The 23,432-nt window shown below is 45.2% G+C and overlaps 1 protein-coding gene across 9 annotated transcripts in view; it reads right to left on the bottom strand.

Annotated features, from left to right (window-relative positions):
• Nrxn3 (neurexin 3) overlaps positions 1-3,860 on the bottom strand; it is a 1,546,128-nt gene extending 1,542,268 nt beyond the window's left edge. For all 9 annotated transcript variants that reach the window (XR_007107214.1, XR_007107215.1, XR_007107216.1 and 6 more), the window contains exon 1: positions 3,547-3,860. The gene's annotated coding sequence lies outside the window, so the exon portion shown is untranslated. The remainder of the gene's footprint in view (positions 1-3,546) is intronic.
• Positions 3,861-23,432: the final 19,572 nt, after the last annotated feature.

The following is a 23,432-nucleotide window of genomic DNA, read 5'->3' as shown; positions in this document are numbered from 1 at the left end:
AGTCCCGACCCTGCTTTCCCCTGCAACCTTCCTCCAATGTGCCGCAAACATAGATTTCATGGATGGTTAAATTGGATCATTATCACCGGGTGCTTATTTGGCCAAATAAAAAAAAAATCATTAATGTCATCTACCCCCATTCCAATTCCCTCCTCATGAGGTTCCCTCCCCCAAAGACTCTCCAACATGCTAATCCTATGAAACTGCGACACACCACAGCTTTCGGGAAAGAATAATGGCGAAAGGAAAGAAGAGAGCGGTTGCAGAGGATGAAGCTCTAACATTACTGCATTCCCCCTGTGAAGAAGGAGGAAAGGAGCCATGGTGGAAGTAGAGGTGGGGAAAGAGGTAAAGGGAGACAAAACCAAACAAAATCAAGCCCTTGGTCGCCAGCGTATGTAGGAGTGTGTGTGTGCAAGAGCGTGTGCCAGTGCGTGTGTGGATGTGCCGACTTAGCCCTCCTATCAGAAGGCTGCATCCGTGTGGCATGTAGGAAAGGCCATCGCACCACTGTTGTGTTGCAAAAAAAAAAAAAAAAAAAAAGAGCCGCAGAGCCATCAGAATCAGAATTTTTCTCATGGAGACAGAAAGGGCTGGAGGAAAGGGGGAGGGGGCGTATAGGATGGGGGGACAGTGCGTGGAGATAGGAGGCGAGATCATGGCAGAATTGGGGGAGGATGGAGGGGGAAATCGGTGGTGCGGTGGAAAAAATTGCACACACACAGAGGCACAAATACACACAATACCCAAACACCAACCCCACCGCTGCTCTGCTCATCCAAGACTGACAACCCGTCCCCCATCTCTCCGCTGCCTCTTGTGCCCCCAAAGCTGATGCCGATGGATTTCTGTATCTCACTTTTGCAGCAGTGGGCTAATTACGACCAAGCCCCCTCACCAAATTACCCCCTCCCCTCCCTCTCCTTTTTTTCCCCCTCTAAAAGGCCAATTGAGGAATAATGTGTTTTTAGAGATAATGGATTTCTTTCTTTCTTTTTTTTCCAAGGAGCGAGAGAAACAGGGGATGCAGGACAGAAATTCTGCAAACCGGTGACTTCCGACCTCACCTCCATGTCCCCCCAGGTTCCCATTCGCTGGAGCATCTCATCTACCATTCTCCGACCATTCCCTTGTCCCCCACCACCCAAAAGAAAAGACCTTCCTACCATGCACATCGACAAACACACCAACCGCCACCCAATCTCAGTAGCCGATCTCAAAACCCCAAGCATCAATCCACCTCGATACATCATTTCCCTTATATAAGCAGCAAATCATCAACATAGTCAGTAGAAACGCAGCATTAAAAAGAAATCAACAGAAACGGAGGCCAGACCCCCGTCAAACCCCCAATAATTAATAATAGGGAGCTACCAGAGAAGCAAAGACGTAGCTGTCTCTCAAAATCTAGAATCCCTTTGATTTCTGGCTCCCTTTCTTAAGAAGCAATTTTCTTAAATTATAATTTCACTAGAAAGGGCTGGAAAGCTCCAGAAAAGGGCATTCGCACAGTCCAGTTGTTTAAAAGAAAAAAATTAACCCAGCCCTGTTGCTCACTTTAATAGCGAACTTCCAGCGTCCAGCTTTTCCGCTTCTTCCAGCAGGAAGACTGGCTCTCAGGTTGAGCCCAGGGCTGCAGAAAATGGGCCAAGAGCCCTTACTACACTCCCCACCAACAGCAAAAAAACAAACAATAGGAATATCTCTGCACGACTAGCACCCATGTGAAATATCGTTTATCCCGATATGACTTAGGCAGATTAAGTCTGAAGATTAAAAAAATAATAATACCAGCTTTGCCTCATCTCACTCCCCACCATCCTTCCGGCACGTACCCAGTAGCCCTTAGGTAAACTTGCCCATCATAACCAGCGGGACCATTGTAACTTGAAAGGCGATGCAGAAGCCCTTGAACGATGAAGGGAGGCTCTACCCAGAACAGCAAATGGAGAAAGGCCAGTTCTTCAGGCTCCCCAGACTAACCTCCAGGTGCCCCCAGATAGACTATCCCAGGAACCAAGTCACCCAGCGCGCTGGGAGTTCAAATTTCCATTGGAGCCTCCATCACAAAGGCAAACGGTCATCTGACCCCCGAAACTACACCGTCCTCCAGGTGTGACAAGGAGTGCCCCTCTCCCTCCCAGGGCCATCCTCGGGACCCAGGGCAGAGAAAGAATTAAGAATGTTGGGGTGGTTGTGGTGGTGAAAGAAAGCTATCTCCCCAAAGCGGGAATAACCGGAGGAAGCGGGGAGAAGACAGCTCCTGCTCTATCAGCTATCTTATTTGATCCGAGTGGTTAGCTCTCCATGATCTCTGACCTTTGCATTTAAAAATAAATAAAAATAAAGATCAGGGAAGAGGAAACCTACTTTACCTAAACCCCAATAATGGTTCGCAAAAGAATACATAATTTTCTCATTGCATGATGATATTTCTGCATCCAAATCCAAAGAGGTAGGCATTTAATGGAGGAAGGGAGAAATTTATTTTTTTTTAACAAGTAATCACAGGGCAAGTCACCTGCAAAGCAGCCGAGCCCATAGGTTGGTATTACATCACTGGCCTGGGAAGGGATGGGGGCTGGGGACACATTTTTTTTTTCCTTGTCATCAGGATGATGTTTCTAAAGCAGTTAAGTTTTGTGGTTAAAAAAGAGAGAGGGAAAGAGCTGAAACTCTGGGAACAGCACAATGCCTTGAAAAAACAATACATCGAACCAGTCTTTAAGGTCACTGAGAGCTTGCAAAACCCACAGTGCTTACACAGAGTGGAAGTTTTCAGGCAAGCCTGCTACTAAATCATTAATATAAACAAATGGAAGGCAGAGGAGGAAGATTCCCTCGTAAGCGATCCAAACAGGAGCGCACAACACACTTCCTTTTCACCTTCCCCGAGTGTGCCCACCGTCACAACAAGATCACAGGAGTCCAACCTGAATTCTCAGACTCACACACCCTCCAAAAGAAAAAAGAAAAAAATTCAAACCCAACATACACTCAACATACATACCTCAATTCCTCAACAGCTAGGGAAATCCCTGTCTCAATTTGATTTTGTCTTCTTGTGATCCCAAAGTGTCCCTTCTCTTTCTCATTTTGACCAGCCCCTTCCCCACGAAGGGGAGAGGGAAGAGAGGGTGGGGAGCAAGTGGCTTCAAAATGTTAAAAAAGTATCTACCCAAAATGAAGTGACAGCACCCATCATTTTAAGACCAATAATCCAAGCAAATAGGAGGACTCGGAAAAGAAAAAAGAAAGACGAAGATAATAAATCTAAAACATTCTCTGACTTTTCCAACATGTGAAGCAAAAAGACCCAACCAACTTCCAGGAGAAACTGATGGAAAAGAAAAGGAGTTGCCAAGCCATTCCCGTGGTCAGCAGAGGCTCTTGAATCCAGTATTCAAAAAAAAAAAAAAATCTAGGTTGGTCGCTCCCAGCTGAAAACTTCTACCCTCTCAGGAGCAAGAGCAACCTCTTCCCAGAACAGACGAGAACCTGGAGTTGTTTCTCATCCTGCCTGCCTGTCTTTCCCCAAAATCTTACCTTTCCAGTTGAACAGAAGAGTTGGGATCTGTCTGTTTGTTTGATGTTTAAGCAACTGAGTTTTCTGGGTGTTTCCTCTTTGGGAAGATTCAAATTCCAGAATCTTTCTCCTTTTCTTTTTTTTTTTTTCTTTTTCTTTTTCTTTTTCTTTTTTTTCCTCTCTCTCTCTGGGAGGGAGTGGCGGGGAAGAAAGGAGGGGGTATTGGAGGTGCGAAAAGCAGGTCCCTGGTGGCTCCAGATGCCAGCGGCTGCGAGAGGGGAAGACACGCTGCCTCTCCCTCTCAGCGAGTTGCATGCGAGAGGAGATGTGTAGGGCTGAGCTCTGAGCCTGAGACTGCCGGAGGAGCCCAGGAATTTCACGCACTCCAGAGCTGGCCCCTCCCTCTCCCACACAGACCCCGGCATTTAAAGAGACAGCCAGGCTGCCTGGCTCAGGGCTTCGTCTTTTTCCCTGGCTGTTTTGCAAACAGCTGAGAAGATGTAAACAAGGAGGGGCCCTCTGCAGCCCCCTATGACTAAGAGGTGGTATCTGAGCTCACTTCTCCCCTCACCCCAGCCTGAGAGGAGAGTTCTCCTCCAGAACTGGAGCAGAAATTCAAATAAAGACAAAATCCTCATTTACAGCTTCAGCAGACTAAACCAATTCCCCAGTGTCAAGGATGCACGTGTCTCATTGCAGACAGAGGGGATAGAGAGGACTCTAACCTACAAATGTGCCTCAGTTTCCCTGAGTAGTCGCTCCTATTTGCAAAATCAGGGCAACCCTTGAGGATCTGGTGGAGGATCAGGGCTATAACTAGGACACAAATCCAGTCCTTCAACAAGCACTTTGAATGCTAGTTCAGAATAGGGCAAGGGGTTAGGGACACTGAAGTGAAAGTGACAAATGAGTCGTCCCCTCCAAGGATCCCTAACAGGGAAGACAAACCCAGGACTAGCCAACCTTATCCTAAGGGGGCTGCAAGCTAAGAGAGATAGGCAGAGATCAAGTGCTTTGGTGACTCCCTCTGGTTTGCACCAAGAGCTCAGAGCCTAAGCATTTCCATTGCACTCCCAAATCCATCACCAGCCTTGACGAACTAGTCTATGTGTGTGGAAGTGTTTCCCCGTCAAGCCTAAATAAGGGTTGACAGTCAGTGGCACCAAATGCAAAGGTTTTGTTCAGTACTAGACCATGGTTCCCACAGTGGGAAAACAGTCCCAACTCACTTTCTTCTCCTGCCTCCCCTAAGAGCCGCTGGCATGTCCTTCCTGCAGCCAGCACCAATGGCAGGAATAGCTGCTGAAAGTTATTGAGCCCTTACCATAGGCCAGCACGTGGGTCATCTCATTTGGTCCACTGAGGCTGGAGCTAGTTGAGGTCCATTTTATAGCTGAGTAAACTGAAGGAAAGCTTCACAGAGATACCCCGAGGTCACATACCTGGAAATTGCTGAACTCAGGTCGTCCCGGCTCCAGAGTCTGCCTGCTTCGCCACAGCACTACCTTACCTCCCAGGCAGGGATAGGAGTTCTTGTATTTCTACTCTTCACTGGGCATTCTCCCAGGATCCTGGCACTTCCCCAGCCTAGCAAACTTTAATGGTGCAGACATGATGCTCGCAGGACACCGACTGAGTCTATTCAAGTCCCTGCCCCAAGGAGTCCACTACCCAATGGAGAAAGACAAGTATGTTCCTGTAAAGTCAAGAAAGCAATGTAAAGGAAGTTCTATGGGACCGTCAATCAGCAAGTGACTATTTTGGTCTAGAGATGGGTATATCAAGGCAAGTTTGGTAGACTAGTGGCAAATTGGTCTGGTCCTGGATGGACACCAGCAATTCCAGTATTACTAGTCTACTTTTTAGTCTGTTTTACCTTTTAGATCGTAATCTCATTTTCTTGTGTCTTTTTTTTTTTTTTTTTTCAATCTTCAGTGTTCCCAGTACATACAGGAACATAAACAAATGTGCCTTCATGGATTAATTCTATACCTAGCATCTGCCCTCCCACCTGTTTGCTCTAGACCTGAATTGCCCTGGCCCTACATCCTCCTTCCAGGACCTTCCTTAAAGCCTGGATACCGTGGTGTTTGTTCTCAGGGGTGGAGGGAAATTCAGAAGGCACAATGAAAACAGTCAGGGCAGCTGTAATGCTCACCTCTGGGAGCGGCAGGAAGAGACCGGAGGGACCCATGGGGTTTGAGGGCCCAAAGGAGGCTTAGGACTCACTGAGAACCCTGCAGATGCCAACCCCATGGGAGTGCTCTGGCAAACACCAGCCTAGCAGAGACAGCCCAACAAGAAGTCCACTGAATGTGGACAGCCTAGAGGTTGAGACATACCTGGGTTCCAGTCCCAGCTGAGCCATCTCCCTAAATGCCATGTGATTTAGATAACATTCTTTCTCCTCTCTGAGTTTCAGCATCCTCACCTATGAAATGGAGATAACAGCTCTTCTTACTTCCTAGGACAGCTGCGAGAAACCAGTAAAATACAAGCAGAACACCTGCCCCACAGAAGCCCTTCCCAAATGTCCCCTCCCTCAGCCCAAAGGTCTGCATTTGCCCCTGCACAGGATTATTAACTTTGGACTGCCCCCTATAGTTGGCCTTCCTTTATTTCATGTCACTGTTAACACTTCAGCTGATCAGGCTGTGGCTGCAGCTACCATCACACACGCTCTTTAGCCCCTGGGCTTTCTAGCCTACTTTACTGTGTATGTTTTGAATATACTTGTTATTATCATTTTATTCCATTTAGTAGTTTCTTAGGCTTTTTAAGTGTTTCCTATCTTTCAATGACTCCAGTGTATCTTTTTAGCCTGCCTTTCATCATGAAATCTCTGGGCTCAATTTACCACATCCCTCCATAGCATTTTAGCTAACTACCGCTCTGCTCATTCTAGAGACCCAGCGTTCCCCTGGAGCACTGTGGATTTGTGAGAATGGATATGTACAAATAGCAGAGAAAGAAAACATCAAAGAGAATTAAGTCGGGTCTCCTTGCAAATATGTAATGTAACCATAAGCAAAAAACATTATCAAGTGTTTGCCCAAATGAAGGAGCCATGTCAGCAACGATGCTCACATTTTTAAGGGAGGACCCAGGGGGACAGTGGAAGCTCTCAGAGAGCCCAGGCTGTCTCTTCTGTCATCACAGTCCTGGGTTGAGAAGGGTCTTGACCAAAGGTCAATCAAGTAAAATGTTCTCTTGAGACCCTATCTGCCTTCCCTCAGTTGAGTGGCTGGGATCCATACCCAGTTCACAGGGAGAGCCAAACAGGCTGAGGACTGTTCCAGACTTCTCAAATATGCCAGACCAGTGCATTCAGCAAGCACAAAAACAAAATTCCAATCAAAAGGATAAGTGTTCCATGACATTCAGGAAAAAAATGTCATTATGATTAAAAACAATAAGAAGAATGGCCAACTGCAAGTTGCCCCTGCAAGCCCTTTACTTAGCAGCATCATGGTTAAGATCCCAAAACTTAGTAAATCTCAAGCTCCATCATTTGTTGGCCATGAAACCTTGGCCAAGTTACCAACATCCCAAGCCTCCGTTTTCTCATCCATAAAATGGGAATGATCACAGTACCATCCCCAAACATTGCCTGTGAGAATTATATCAAAAGCACCTAGAATTACAAATGGCACATGCAAAGTCCACCATAAGGGCTGGGGTTGTGGCTGTAGTAGTAAAGCGTTTGCCTAGCATGTGTGAGGTACTGGGTTCAATCCTCAGCACCACATAAAGATAAATAAAGGTGTGTTCATCCACAACTAAAAATACGTTTAGAAGTCCACAATATAAAGAGTTTCCATTGTTATTATCAGAGTGGAATTTAAAATATTTAATATCTTAGCTGGTCCAGGCAGCCACCAGTCAGACTGGAAATGGGCCATAAGCAAGCTGTTTGTCCCTACCAGAGCATACCAGCTATTAGGCCTGGTCACTAGCACTACTACCTACTGCTAGTTAGACAATACACACTGGGCACTAATGCACTATCTCATGCAATGCTCAACAGCAAGTTGGTCTATTGCTACTTATTGAAAGACATGCAACTGCACATTAACATGACTATGCTTAGAAAGTCAGGGTCTGTAAAGAACGTGATGGACAAAGCCATTCCTGCCACCCCTAATGACTCTTGGTATACAAACAGGGGTTGCTTTTGCTAGGAGGATTTTAGCTTTGTTACATGGGTCCTTTTGTTTATTTCTTCATTTTTTGATCATCTTTGGGAAACAATGATAATTGTCAAGGGCCTCAGTTTCTTCATCTACTAAATGGGTTTTTCTTTCTGAGTTCCCACTGCTCTATCAGCCAACCCTGGAAATACGAAAGGTCTCTCAAGCCACTGGAAATTGGGCATTAGAGAGTTCTGTTAATTCCTCAGCCAGGACTTCTGTTGGGTCAAATTCTCCAGTATTCATCCTTGTCCCTAGTGTGTTCTTTTCTAAGTCACTAAGTCCTTACTTTCCTTCCTCCCAAGCAGATTTCAAATTTGGTCTCCAAGGCTATGGGCCCAAAGCATTTTGTCCAAGGTCCCTTGCAAATGTTCTCTCAGCTCTTCTCTCCTCCTGTCTCCTAAGTGCTGTGCTACATTGCTGGCCTGCTGGAGTTTATCTGGTTTTCTATCTCCTATGCAATGATAATTCCAGTATTATTAATAAGTGCCTGCTTTTTAATTAGTATTACTAGACATGTGCTGTGCATTGCAGACGGTGTTACAGAAGGGCCTGGATTCTTCAAGGAGGGGGTCCATACTAAAACAGTTGCCCCTGGGGCCCAATGACAGGACACAAGGCCAGCGTTGAGTCAGGGGAGAAAACAGCAGAGCTTTCAGACTCCTGAAAGGCAAGTGTCCAACCTGGACAACTGTGTCTGGCATAGGAAGGAAGGAGGACAAGCGAATGTGAGATCTGCCTGTGTGAGGACACAAGCCCTTGGGGAGCCTGGGCATTCAGGCCTTGAGCAGGTCAACTCCCAGCTGTTTCTAACTCCTAGCATCCTGCTTATTCCATGGAAATAAAATGGTCTCAAGGGCTTGCAGCCAGTAGCAGCCTCTCAGCTATCTCCCTGAATTCAGCAGCCTTTTGGCAGCTCAGAGGAATCAGCACTCAGCAAAGGACTTTAGCCCTGGGGAGATCCAGGGGAGGAAGTGAGAGGCCTGCCCAGAGGCCACGTCCTTCTCCCCAAGCACCCAGGACCACACAGCTTGTCCAGACTGATGACAAAATATCTCTCACACACACTCTCTCTCTCTCTCTCTCTCTCTCTCTCTCTCACACACACACACACACACACACTCACACACACACAAACTTGACAAGAAACTGAGGAGAAAACTGTTTCCTCCCACTCCAATAATTTTCAGAGTAATTCTAGAATTTCCTGCTTGGGGATCAAATTTTAACATGGTCCAGGTATATTTGGAGTGTCTAATGGGTTTGAATGTTTGAGAGACAGTTACCTATGAATACTTGATGGTTGCTTTTAAAAAATCATCATTTTACTCAGCCTATGATGGAAGTTCTTGTCTGTTTGAAACTTCACTCCTCCTACTGAGGAGCTAAGAGCAGCGGGGCGGGCGCAGCCCCTGTCAGTGAAGGCAGGACGTGCAGCTCAGGAAGGAGGAGCCCAGGGCAGCGAGCGGCACCGGGCACACGTTCCAGCACCAGCTCTACCAGGAGCCACCGCGGGACCTAGTCCAGGTGCTTGACCACTCTGTGCCTGCGTTTCCTCTTTCTGGAAAGGGGATAATCAGAGCACTGATCTCATAGGACTGTTGTGAGAAGTAAATGATTTAAATTATTAATTTAAAATTTTAAGTAACAACAATTTAAGTTACAAATTTAATAATTTCAGTTGATTAAATTGTAAAGTGCTCAGTGTATTTCGTGATGTAAACACTACAGAAGTTTTTGAAAATGGAAAGAAAGAAAGAAAGAAAGAAAGAAAGAAAGAAAGAAAGAAAGAAAGAAAGAAAGAAAGAAAGAAAGAAAGAAAGAAAGAAAAGAAAGAAAGAAAGACTTTCTATGGGCACTCCTCAAGAAACCCCTTCGTAAATGCTTCCTAATAATGATAATGGTAACGAGCTGCTTCTGGCATATCTCAGGACTGTGGGCAGGAAAGATGTCAACTCTGGTGCCATTCCTGGCAGCCTCACTGGCAAAGATCAACCAGGCCCATGCTGATGCCTGTCCCTACCGTACTCAGCCTCAGGTGCAGGCAGGAAAGGCGGACCCAGCTGGGGAGTGGGGTTTGCAGAGTCCAAAGTGTACCCTGTCCCCATCCCCAGCAACCATTCTCTCTGACCCACGCACTAGAACTATTTTTAAATGATATACTTTGCCTGGTTGTGGAGAGGGGAAAAAAAAAAAAAAAAAAAACCCTCTTCCCCAGAATTCAAGCTGAAGATGGAATGATTGCCAAATGCTAACAGCTTTTTGAACAGGACGTAGTTAAAAATATGTCTGAAATGGTTTTAACTCAAACTCAAAAAATAGCTTAACTAACTGGGGAGCCGTAGGCCATGGGGGTGGGGAAGTGGAAGAGGAAGAGGGATTCCCCGCGGAGGGGGCCACGGCGAACCTCGCCACAGGGATACATGAGGGATGCCTGGTTTATTTTCCCACGTGAATAATACTTTTGGAAAGCACAGACCAGATCTCCAGGGAAAGGAGAATCACCAGCAAGTGTATTGCTGCTCCACCTGAGGAGACGTTCCTGACAAGGGCTACGTTATGTGGCTTCCTAGTCCCTCAAAACTGAAGTGTGGCCACAGCAATAGCAGCTTTGCCTGGAGTTGTTCCGAGTCAGAATCTCAGCCCCACCCCAGGGGATCAGCTGTACCAAGTCTACCTGTTGACAGGATGCCGTGGTCCAAATCAAATGCCATCAGTTACACCTTAGCCCTAAACCCCTAGGACTGGAACTATTTCTCCCCATTTAACAAATGAGGAAATTGAGGCGGGAGGGACACTTGTCTCAGGTAACAGTTGGTCAGGTCTAAAGACATCACCCAGAGTCCCACTTTCTGTCCTAAGGCTTTCAGCCCCAGATTAGGCTTCATCATCTGCTCTGTCCAAGGGTGTCAGAGAACTGTGTATCTTTTTTCCTAGGGGCAAAGGTCTTAGAACATAAGACTGTTGCTTAAAGCAATGTTTCTCAAAGTAAGTTCATTAGATCACTATTCCTTTCGAATGCTCTGTGGAAAATAGCCTATTGTCGAATGTATCTAGAAAATTTATAACATTATAAATTATAAAATTAAAATTCATATATTTAAGTCTGCAGTAAAGAAACTTATTTAACCTTGCTTATTCCAGTGTATTTCAAAGTTATTTTACCACGAAACTCTGTTTTCTTTACCAGAAACTCATTTACATTAAGAAAAGCATCACGAAATGTAGTTATCTAAGAAATGCAGGCTGGAATTCACTTTTGTTTATCACTTAATCATATACTCAACTGCAGAAAAGCGAAATGTCTCTTTAAAAAAAGGAAGTGGGGACTGGAGAAGGAATTCCTTTTATAACAACCCTAAAAATGTCATCATTCAATCTAAAATTGATCACTTCCTGTGACAGAAAGCTCACTACCTTAAAAAGCAATCCAACTCATGTTTGGGTGGCTTTATTATTTAGAAACATCATTGCATTAAGCCATAATCATTTTCCTGGTTACATTTTAGGCACTGGGTGCCTAGAATCTACCTGCAACCCCAGTGAGCGTAGGGGACTCATCTCTGTTTCTCAGTTACCCTTCCTATGGGACTCTGATCACCATTGTAGAGTTCCAAGCCCTCTCCACTTCAATCCAGACCTTCTTGGAATCACAAAATTTTAGAGCTTAAAAATATTTTTGAAGATCGCCTAATCCACTTCTTTTATTTAATAGAAAAGAAAATTGGGTCCGAGAGCAATGACTTGCCCAAAATGGAGCAGGCAGTAGGAACTTGACCCAGGAGGTCAGACTGGATGACAGCAGGTTCTCTTGTTCTTTCCTTGGTAGAGGAACCATCTTCTCTCACCAGGATTTCCTGGGTACCTATGTTTCATGCCTAATCTCCAAGGTCCATCACGGAGAACCACAGAGACTCCCGTGTCCTTCCTCCTGGCACTCTTGTCACATGCCACATGGGGGGCCAGATGAGTCACAGAGCTCGCCCAGCGTGGGGAGTTCTGTGTTCCAGCCTCTCCCCTCCCAGAGTGGCCAAGCTGGGACTGTTCTTCACCCCACGCTGCCTCCTCACCACCACGGCCATCTGCACCCTCCTTCTCTAGGATCACCATCTGCTTTCCTGATACCACTCAGCCGCCCCCAGCTCTTTGCTCGGTTTCCCAGCCCACTGCTGGAACCACCCTCCTGCAACTTGTGACTCTGCTTCTCTCTTCCTTTCCCATTCATTCCACCTTCATCTCCTCAGTCCACAATGTCTAGAGCTTGCGTGCTTATGGTCCCCTGCATTCTCCCCTTCTCTCATGTGGAACCCCTACTCACCTGGAAAGTCCATCCCAGCCCACATAGTGGTGCTGCTATTTGCCACTAGCATTACTACATTACTTCATTAAATCAGTGAAACTTTTTTTCTTTTTGCCCCTTTCCTACCCCAGCCTGGCCAATCGCATTCTGAAATTCTACCACTTCAGCACATTAGCCCCTCTTCTGACAAGAATACTCCTGCCTACAGAGTGGGAGAGGACCAGAGACACAGTTGGTATTAGGTAGATGCAGAATGATAGTACCAGGTCACTACACCATTCTCGTAAGCTAAAGATGACTGCTACTCTAGTCCCCCCTACAGATGTCTGCACAGCCAGAGGTCAGGGTCACATCTTTTTAATCATGCTCGACACCTTAAGGTCCCCAATAAACATGCAAGAAATAACATCTTAAAAGGTAAGGGATCTTACGAAGCCTATAATGATTTGTACTTGTTTGGCATCTATTCTGTGCTATATATTTTACATATGATATCTCATTTAATACTTAGGAGATTTTTCTAAGACTGGAAAATGTAGTTTGAAGAAGGAATTCAGATCAGGGCTTTCTGGCTTCCAGACTTGTATATTTTATTTCCTTCTCATTAACTAAAAGTGTCCGTTAAAGGGGTCCAGCTCCAGGTTCTGCACCCTTGATTTCTCTTAAGAGAAATGAGTTTTATTTCCCTACCTTCTTCCTCGCTTTTCCTCATTAGTGGTTCTTCTCTTTTCTGACCATGCTTTCATGTCTGCAGCCCTTGAGAAAAGCCCTCCTTCTCAACCTTCCCATCCTTACCTCCCCATTGGATATGGGGTAAATGCAGACATCAACAAACAGAAGTCTTGCACCCAAGGCTGCTCTGTAAGCAAACCAGAGTCCTGTGTGATGGATAACTATGAGAAACAGATTTTTGTGATTAATACCCCATGCACACTGGTGGTGAAAATAGACTTTGGGCAATCGTTGACTAAGAAAACCTCAAAATATGAAAATCTGGCATGTAACTATGGGGACCAGGGAATCAACCTCTTCCCTACCAAATGCTCGGCTGCATCTGCTTCCAACGTCTGAATTAACTTGTTCCCATCTTCTCTCTACTTTGCATTTTCATTTACTCTGGTAAATGAGTAAGTGGGCACTTAGTGCCAAAATCTGGGAAGAAATTTATCTGGAAGTCTAGAAAATCAACCAAATATGGATTAACCACCCCCAAAGAATCCAAATGTATCAGTAGCTTCACATTTTTAGTTTTTAAATATTAACTCTCTTTACTCTGCTCTTCCAAGTCCCATTACCTCTTCTCCAATTTGTCTTCTAATCCAAGTATCAAGTGTGGGTCACTTTGAATATTGAGGCTCCCACCTCCTCTTAGCATTTCTGCTCAGACTTGAAGCAGGTGAAGATCATGCTGCTGGAGATGGGTGTTCTCTGCTATAGGATCTGAAAAGACAAGATGACCTTCTTACTTACTGGAAAAGTAAAAAAAAAAAAAAAAAAAAAAAAAAAAAAAAAAAAAAAAAAGGATGACAAGCCCATTGAGTTAGGCAAACTTCCTTACTATCCTAAACCACGTCCCATCTTCCTTCCTGTCTATCTTCAGCACCATGTAAACACTGGAGGGAGAGAGAGAAATACTAGGCTCACAAATAGCACCACCAAAACCTCTTTTCTTTGGCTCCCAAGAACTGGTAGCCCTTGTGGATTGGAAGTAGTCCCCTAACCACAACTCTTTTCATAAGCCACATGCTGATTTTCACCTCTATTCTTGCTCTTGCAAATCTTTCTTGATCTAAAGGACTTCATTAAATCTCCCATGCACACACCTCTGAATTTTCCTCGAAGAGTCTATCAAACTATTCACAAACACAGATTCACCAATTGATCATATCACGCTGCAATTAGAAAGAAAACAGCAATAGGACACAAAACTGACACAGCTCTTGTCCTCATACACATTATATCCTAATAATGATGATTGTTAGAAAACAATAGGACACATGAACAGTGAGATACTCAAATATTGATATTACTATGAAGAAAACAAAATCATAAGATGTGACAAAAAGTGACCAGGAAACAGAAGAGTCATTTTATACTGTATAATCAAGGAAGACCTCACTGGAAAAAAAAATGACCAAAATCTTGAATGATGAAGAGTGTCTCATACATGGGTATTTTTTGGATAATGTGACAAATATTACTTGGTAAGAATTTAACTAAAAGGTAAACAAAATTTCAAAAGTGTCATTAAGGTTTGTCATTCTTAGAAGGCAGTCTGTAAAATAAGGTGAGAAACATTTGCTATAGGGAGGACATGAGAGCAGGAGAAAGTTATGTCATAAAATATTCATTTTTAGCTTCAGGGAACATGTAACTACTTCCCAGAAAGTTGTAATCTTCCATTTTTTAATAGCATAGTATTTAAGCGAATGGACTCAGAAAACAGACTACCTAGTACCAAATCCTGGCTCCACCATTTACCAGATGTGTGGTCTTTGGTGAGTTAATATATCTCTGTGCCTCATTTTCATAATCTTTAAAATAGTTTTAATAATAGCACCTTCCTCAGAAGACTGTTGTGATAATTAAATAATTCAATTTATGTAAAGCACGCAGAACAAATCACAGAATATAGGAAGTGATGGTCAGTACTACCCTCCATTTCCAGGTGCATCTCCATATGAATGTTCATGTACATATCAGCATCAGGCATTCTCCCAAACTGCTTCTCAGAGCACTCAGTGCTGAGACCCTGTGCAAATATAGGGAGCAGATTCTAGCAGGAAGTTGATTTCAGGTCTGAGCTTGGAGAGAGGTGGGTGCAGGGGATAGATTGAGTATATGTAGAATGCAGAAAACTCTGCTTCCCTTAGAACCCCTTTGGGCACACAATGGCCCTCTGTACAACACTCACATTCAGTTTGCAGAAGTCACAATGGGAGCCCCAGCGTGCCCATGACTTTCCCCAGGACTCTTCTTGGCTAGAACCACTACCTGAAGTCCAGAGCTCTTGGTCACCAGATACCAGTAATTTTCAGGGCCAAAAGCATCTGACCCAGAGTCAGGATGCCTGTGTGAGCTGTAAGTTTGTCCAAGACTGGGCACCTCACACATAGCCTAGAATATTAACATACTCAATAAATATTTGGGGAATATAAATTGTGGTTCTTCCTTATGTTTGTGCTTCAAGTGGACAATAATATGCTCCCTGTAACTTCTCCAAGCATCTACCTTTACATCACCACCCAGAAGAAAATTAAATAAATGAAGCATTCTAAAACAATCAGTAGGTATCATACAATAAAAGCAAATGTGAAAATGGTCATTTGTTTTTAGGGTGGACATCCATCCCTATCCCTCAACAGCTTGGTAGTCTGGTTTTACCTCAGCCCTCCTGTGGGGCAAAAAAAAAAAAGAAAGAAAGAAAGAAAAAGAAAAAGAAAAAGGAAAGAATGATCCTCGGAGCTCTCATGGACAATTTCCCCTTAATTTCCTGTAGAGGTGCATTTTCCAGTACCACGGAAAGCTCCCATCAGCTGCCCACTCCACAGAGTCGCCTCGGTTTTCTCAGCACCACGGAGAGCTCCCTAGCAGCTCAGCAGGTGTGAGAGCGCTCACATCTTTCACCGTCAGTGAGAATGTCACCCAGGCTGCACACCGATGACCCCTAGTGAAACTATCTCTGCTGCAATTCAAACAGTAGAGCCCAAAGTTCAAGAAATACCCAAAGCATCTCCTGTCCTGCAGTAGGGTTGGAGAGAGGGACCTGGAGACAGCTGACTAACGATTACAGATACTTTTGTGCCAGCTTGGCACTTTTATTTCCCTTTCACCCCCAGAAGTTAAATGCACAAGGTAAATTCAAAAGCTGCAATCTAAACTGGATCAGATCAACTTGGTTGCACCAGACAAAACTGATCTTATCTGAATGGTGACTTTATCCATTTTGGAGAACGGAACTCATTACAATAATAAGAAGCGACAGAAATGGGAAGAAGAGCAATCACAGCAGATCCAGGAAAGAATTCACTTTACTATCATTTTGGAGGATTAATTCTAAGCTTCCCTCCAATAAATGTCATTTTTCACTCTAGCAGGAGGTCCAGAGGTCTGAAATTATTTTAGCCAACCTGCAGAATGCATCCCTTTGCACATGGTTTGTGATGCGTTTCTGCTTCCTTCGACCGAGTTCAATGATATTTATTTAATGGCACTCAGCCTTCTACATACACCACCGAGGAGGTCACATACTGGAGGTCAGGTGGTGGGATACAGATGTTCAGATGAACTGAGAGTATGGAGGCATGAAAAACAGAGTGAGCTTACAGACAGGTATGTACACACTCTCAAATAATCAGTTGTATAGCTCCAAGTGAGAGGAAAGTGAAAATGTGTTGAAACAACTGTGTGTGCTTTAGATAATGATCTCTACACCCGGTCCCCTCTAGGTCTTTTACCTACCAGCCAACTTAAGAAGAAGTGTTATGTAACTACCTGGTTCCTTCTCTTTGGAGATACTCAGCACTTCTGGTCTCATCTACTCAGCTACCTCCTAAATGCTAGCCACACTGAATTAATTGCCTTTTCTCAGACCAGCTACACACTTTCACACCTCTGTGCCTTTGCTTATACTGTTCCCTCATCCCCAAATTCCCTCCTGATGTTTTCCTCCTCTCCATTTCCCCACCCAATTAAAATCATATTCATGCTCCAAGGCCCAGATCAGAGGCCACCTCCTCTACCATGTTGTTCATAACCCACAAAAACTATTTGCTTCTTTCCCTTCGTTTCCCAGAAAACCATTTTTAATTTACTTTGGAGCTATTTGTTAGCATCCCTCTCTCCCTTTCCAGCCTGTAAACTCCTTGAGATCACGTTTCTCTCTTTTTTTATCTTTGAATGCCCAGCATCGCATGGCACAGCTTCTTCCACATCATTGGCTCATCATAATACATCTTTGAATAAGTGAGTGATTGAACAAAATTTAACAACGCAAAGTGAAAGACATAATATCTTCCTCTGTCATATTTTATCTGAAATCTTGGATTATAAATAATTGGAAATGACCAAGTCTTTGCAGATCTTGATTTTCTCTCACCAGTCTAATAATTGGGGAGAGGGAAGAAGAAGAGGTGATCTGAAGTTTCTAGTGTTACTGGCTAAGTGAGTCCACAGTCCCCAGCAGTAAACGGGATGAAGCTTTACCTCATGATCAGAGCACACCTCAGTCATTCTCTCTTGTACCACTAGTGGCATCCATCTAGCCAATGGTCAGATTCAGGACTCTTCATTGGAACTCAAGTTACTCAGTTTATATCTCATTATAGCAAACTTATCTGAACTTGAACTTGACTTCTAGCCTTTTGAGAGTTACAGTTCTCTTTGATTTTACAAGTCCTAGCTTTTTCCTATATATTCAGGTCCTTGATGATTTCTTTGCTAAATTTGATATATAGATTATAATCTCACCACCTTGCTCAGCCCACTGGAGTCTGGGTCCTTTGCTTTTCACTTATCTCATTCCTGACTCTTGAGCTGTAAGTGGGTTCTGTGTTCTTGATTTTCCTGATACCTACACCCTTGACAAGATGGAGAGCTGATGAGAAGGAAGAGAAGGGAGAAACAACATGCTCTCATAGCTACAGGAATCCTGCATCCTGAATGATCATTGAGTCTCCCTGTAATCACTTTCTCAGAACACTGAGGATACAGTGCCCAATTTCCACTTTTTCAAGATCATATTCTTGCCAGACCTAAAAGGCTTAGGAGAAACAACCAACTCTGAATTTTAACTTCTCTCTGCTTCTTCATTCTCTGGGACTTACCTATCTTAAGCCTTAGTTTCCTCACCTGAAAGAGGGAAACTATTTAGCCAAGGACCAAGATGGCTAAGTGAAATGAGATAACTGGCAATACTGAGGACAATACCAGGCTCATGATAGAAACAGTGTCTGTAGCTGAGCCCTGTGGGGCAGGACTAGAGAACCTCTATGGTCAGTGTGGACATGTGGCAGGTGGGGGCAGCAGAGGGCCACTTGGGCATTGGCAGAAGGGGCAGAAGGCCTGGATCTTCAGACTCCTTGGTTCCAAGAACAGCCTGGCAAGGCGAGTTGGAGGTTCCAACAGGGAAACCCAGAAGAGGGAGCAAGTGGAGCAGAGGCCACATAGACACCTGAGGTCAATGGGTCATGAGGGTCATGAGGTCTGGAATTCATGAGAGTTGGCCCCACAGAGTCAGCTGGGGAACCTCCCAGACAGGCCCACAATTCTGCAATCACAGAGATCTCCCCAATTTAGTGGTTTCTCAAAGCCACCACATCATGGGAAACAGGTTTCCATCAGCTTCAACATAAGCAGTCTACATCAGCAAAATTATTTGGGGGAAGAGGTTAATATATAATAATTTATACACTTTGCCTAATTGTAAGGGTTTAAGGCTTTGTTCTGGGCTGACAAGCCCTTCTTCTTGAGGCCATTGCTTAAAAAAAAATTCATTCTAGCAACTTCCTTATCCCATATTTTCCAATTCTCCAGTTACAGAAATAAATCTCAAATGGGCTGCCTAATGGTCTCAGGGAGGGTGTTAAGTATTTACACAGGGACATCATGTAGGCACCTGAGCCTGAGACTTGTCAAGTTAGAAGAGAGCACTGGTTCAAACTCTTTAATTTCTCAAACCTCTGATATTCTAAAGCTAAAAGCTGCAGCTTTTCTCTCAATCACATTAGCCAGCTTTTAGTTTCTGTGATGCTAATACCTGTCATTGACAACTTTGAGGAGGAAAAGTTTATATCGGCTATTTGGCTATTTTCAGATGTTCAGCCCATGGTTAGCAGACCTGATTTCTCTGGGTCTGAGGTGATGACATCACAGCAGAAGTTGTGGCAGAGGAAAGCTGCTCAGCTCACAGCAAACAGGAAGGAGAGAGAGAGAGAGAGAGAGAGAGAGAGAGAGAGAGAGAGAGAGAGAGAGAGAGAGAGAGAGAGAGATTGTGCATGCAAGAAGCCAGGGTGGAAGTATAATCCTCACAGGCATGTCCCCGTGACCTACTTCCTCCGGGCGTGCCCCACCTGCCTATGGTTACCACCTAGTAATCCATTCAAATTGTTATCCTATCACCAATTAGGTTACAGCTCTCACCATCAAATCACTTCACCTCTGAACATGTCTGCATTGCCTAACATGAGCTTCAGGGAGGATACCTCATATCCCGACCCTAACATTCCATACTGGCCTCCAAAGGTCATGCCCATGTCAGAATGCACAATGCATTCAGTTCATTTCCAAGAGTTGCCATAGTCTTAACAGTTTCAGCATTGCCCCAAAGTCCAAGTCCACGATCTCCTCCAAGACTCAAAGCAAATTCCTGGCCGTGAGTCCCCGTAAAAATAAAAAACAAATTTTATACATATCCAATAAAAATGGCAGAGAGTAAACATCCATTCCAAAAGGGAGGAATAGGGACATAGAAAGAAGGGATGGGATCAAAACAAGACTGAACCCCAGTTGGGCAAACATTGGTTCCTGTAGCTCCACATCCAGCATCAGGGTCACATGGCAGTGAGACATTCTCTCTAAAGGAATTGGGCAACCCTGCCCCTTCAATCTTGCTGGTTTCAGCCCTCATGGCCTCTCCCTTGACCCAGCTCTGCTTAATTTCTGCAGCTTTCCTCAGCAGATGTTCCATATTACTGGCATCTCTTGATGTCTGGGGTCTCTGTTCCAGCTTTGGTTTCATCCTTACAACTTCACTCTCTCAGGGGCTGTCCACAGGGATTCCCACCCTGCTACCCCTTGCTGGCCTTCCAGGCCTTCCTTGTAAATTTTGGTGGAAACTTCTAAGATCCCCCTAACTCCAGCATCCTTCCTTCCTGCAGGACTAGTACCATGGATGACACCAAGGTTTTCCACCAGCAGTAGCCAGGACCCTTGGACCATAGTGCAGTGTCCTCTGAGTGCCTGGGTGACTGAGCATGGTAAGAGGAATCCTGGGGAATCCAATTCCTGTGTACAGGTTGCTCCTGTGGTTTCACTCAAAGGAGCTTTCGCTTTTACATCCTTGAGCCTACCTTGGGTATGGTCTTGCTGATTCCCGAGATGCCCTCAAGGCACCTCTCCTATCGTCTCTGTGCCAAGCACTTAGCTTCTCTTCAGTGGAGAACCAATGGCTTAAATTTTGCTTCCAGGAAACCCAGTGACTGAAGACCTCTAGTGAATGAGAGCAATTCACAGATAAACTCGCCTAAGGAACTCCCTGTCTGCACTAGAGAAGAAAGCAAGGAGATGAAGTTCTGGTCACACATAAAGGACCATATGGTCTTTGAAGGTAGAAACAAAATCATCTTCTTGGGGTCTCTGGTGCCTCTCAATGCCTGGCACACAGTAGGAGGTCAGTAATGCCTGGTTTATGAATGAATAAATTAACAGCACTGGCTCTCCTCACGGCTTCTGTTATGAGGCAAAATGACATGCACAGCTCCGTGGAGAATGTATAACTTGTACATATGCCACTTGACGCATTTTATAAAGCAGGGCTTATTTTTATTGGATGAAGGAAAGGGGGTGCTGTTGTTCATTTTTTTACATCAAATATTTTCAGAGCATTTGCTTTGAAATCACTAGGCAGTTTGCAAGGAGATGGGGATTTCTTGTCTTCATATAACCATCCACCCCTATCCCTCTCCTGGGTCCAGAAAAGCTTTCTGTGTGGGTGAGTTTCCAAAGGCACCAGCCGAACCCTGTGTTCTTGTCTCCAGAAATTCTGAGGGATGATTCAGCTCTTCTTCAATCCCCTGATATGTCCCTGGGCCTGCAGTCCCAACCTGAACCACGCTGGCCCCTTATCCCTGCTTCCCCTGCCAGACCCCCACTCCCAGCCCCGGCACCACTGACCCACTTCTGTTCCTGCACCGTGGTACCGTGGTCTGGGTCTCTGGCTGAGTTGGAGAGACGGAGGGAAAAAAAAATAAAACAGACAGCCATTCGGAATCTTAATGAGACCAAGTCCATTTCATTATGTTGTCATTTCATATTTCACCGCTTTGACGGTGAAGGCACAAGAGGCCTCCAAGGGACTTACTGCTTTGCACACAGGGTGCTGAGACGCAGGAGGAGGAAGGCGAGAAGTGGCTGATAGACAGGAGGAGGCCACTTCCCTCCAGCCACCTCCCTGCCTGCACTAAAACCAAAGCAGCCAGGAGGGTCCCTTTCCTTTGAGACTAAAAACAACAGTCACTGGAGGAGGCCCAGGAAGGACCTTTCATCAGGTTAAAGAGGAGTTCAGATCAAAACAGGGCAGGAAGGGAGGAGTCACCCCTCACTGCCAAGCTCTCTTGCATGTTCTCAAATACAAACAGAGCTGGCCTGGGGGCATCGTAGAAATTGCTATTATAAATTCAGATGGTGCACCAGGGGGTGCCTCATTTTCTATTATTGTGGTTGGTCTCCTGAGCCACTCCAGCAATAGGATCTCAAAAGTGCAAGTGCTACCCCCGGGGGCACCGTTAGAAACACATTATTTTAAAGCACCGCAATAAAGCATGAACTCAAACAACTTCATTGAAATAAAGATTAATATGGAGCATGTGTTCCTCAGCCACCTCCCAGCTCATACATTTTTCCCCACACAAACACCTGGGGGGTCCACCTCCCCAGGCCACCTGTCTTGTCCACAGCTCAGGGCTTGATGGGTTATGGGACACAGAATTTTTAAGTGACCAGCAGAAGAGAACCTGGGGGGTGGTGCGCAGACAGAGCAGACAACTTGAAGAAGCAAAAGGATCACTCGATTGGGATTTCAGGCCCTTCTGTCAATGGGATGCAGTGCAAAGAGGCCTGGACAAGGAGTCAAGAGTCCTGGGTTCTTGCCCAAGTTCAGCCAATAACTATAGGCATTAACCTGAGCATATCATTTAACCTTCTAGAAGGTCAATTATATTTTCCAAGAAAGCAAGCAAAACTTCCTGCCTGTTTTTCCTGTTTTGCAAGATATAGTGAGGCTGAAACACCACAGGCAGGTCATCTGAAATGTTATAAATTTGAAAATGTACCATTCCCATGTAAGACACATGACCTCTTCTCCATGGCATAACAGGGTCGGGGAGGCATCAGCTCTTGGCCCAGAGGCCATGCCTTCCGCCAGCTCACCTGGGCTGCAGTGGGCAGGGAAGGGCCCACCGCTCAGAGCAACCAGGATTTGCAGAGGGGCTTGCAAACTGGGGCACAGTGGGCTTTTTCCATACAGGTGTGCAAGCAGCACAATAGGACCAGACTGGTGACAAAGGAAACTCAATGACCTTCTGTTTACAAGAGCTTGAGGAAAGAATGCTGCGCTGAGGAGTAAAAAACCCCAAAAGCTCTCTGAAATCCATGCCCAACCCTTCCACCAGAGAGCAGAGAGCTCTGCCCTTTGAGTCCCTCCTCTCTACAGAGCCAGAGCTAAGAGTCTTTCTGCCCTCTGTGCCAGATGGGGCATGAGAGCTTATCTCAGCTGGGAAGGGAAACCAGGGCTAAACCACACAAGCACTGGCCTCCAGTCTTGCCTCCTTCGCTCAAATTGTGGACCTTGAAGAGGAATATTTAGAGGTGGTTCTCACTGGAGGTGAGCTTTTCCTTAGATGGGGCTGTCTGCAACAAATGAACAGACAGAAAACAAAATTGGTGCTTGCTGCAGGATCAGTCTTCTATCCACCCAGGTTCAGAGAAGAAGGGCTCAGAATCCTCACCCAAACCTCAGTCGCAGCTGAGTGTATGGGGGTGGCTGGGAGCACTGGAGACCCCTGGTGGGGGTGTGGTGAGGGGCTGGGGATTAGAACTAAACACCCTGCGGTTACTACTGCTACTGTCATGCAAAAGAAAAAGGGACTAATTAAAAGTGGGAGACAGATGCCCCAGTGGGTTTTGTATCTCTCGCTTTCTGTTTCTGGAAGGGAAAAAGGATTGTCATAAAAATAACTGAACTGACATCAAATATTTAAATTTCAGAAGTGGAGGAGAAAAGGAAAAAGGGAAAATTGAAAGTGAGATAAAAATACACCGTAAACAAGGCATGAAGCCAGTATGTGACAGGAGAGCTCCCTCCTCTCTGGCTTAGCAGGTGACACTGCCATGCCATACCAATGTGCGATATGCTGGAAGTTTCTGAGGAAAGGGTAGGTGGGATGAGGATGCACTTCATCTCTGAGGGGTGGAGAGCTGAGGCATCAGGCTCAGGTCACAGGGCCCACAAGAGCCAGGGACTTGGCCATGTTCAGTGGCCCAGGCTGAACTTGTCACCCCAACCCACCACCTCTACAATACACATCACTGGCCATTAAAGAAGCCTGGCAGAAATGTGGAAGATGCAGTGAACCCCACTGATAGCACCCAAAATCCAGAGTGTGGGTCACAGTGTCTCCAAAGGTCAGACATCACTCTG

The sequence above is a fragment of the Sciurus carolinensis genome, chromosome 2 (assembly GCF_902686445.1).
Source record: "Sciurus carolinensis chromosome 2, mSciCar1.2, whole genome shotgun sequence".
Classification (NCBI taxonomy): domain Eukaryota; kingdom Metazoa; phylum Chordata; class Mammalia; order Rodentia; family Sciuridae; genus Sciurus; species Sciurus carolinensis.
This window is presented reverse-complemented; position numbering and strand designations above follow the sequence as displayed.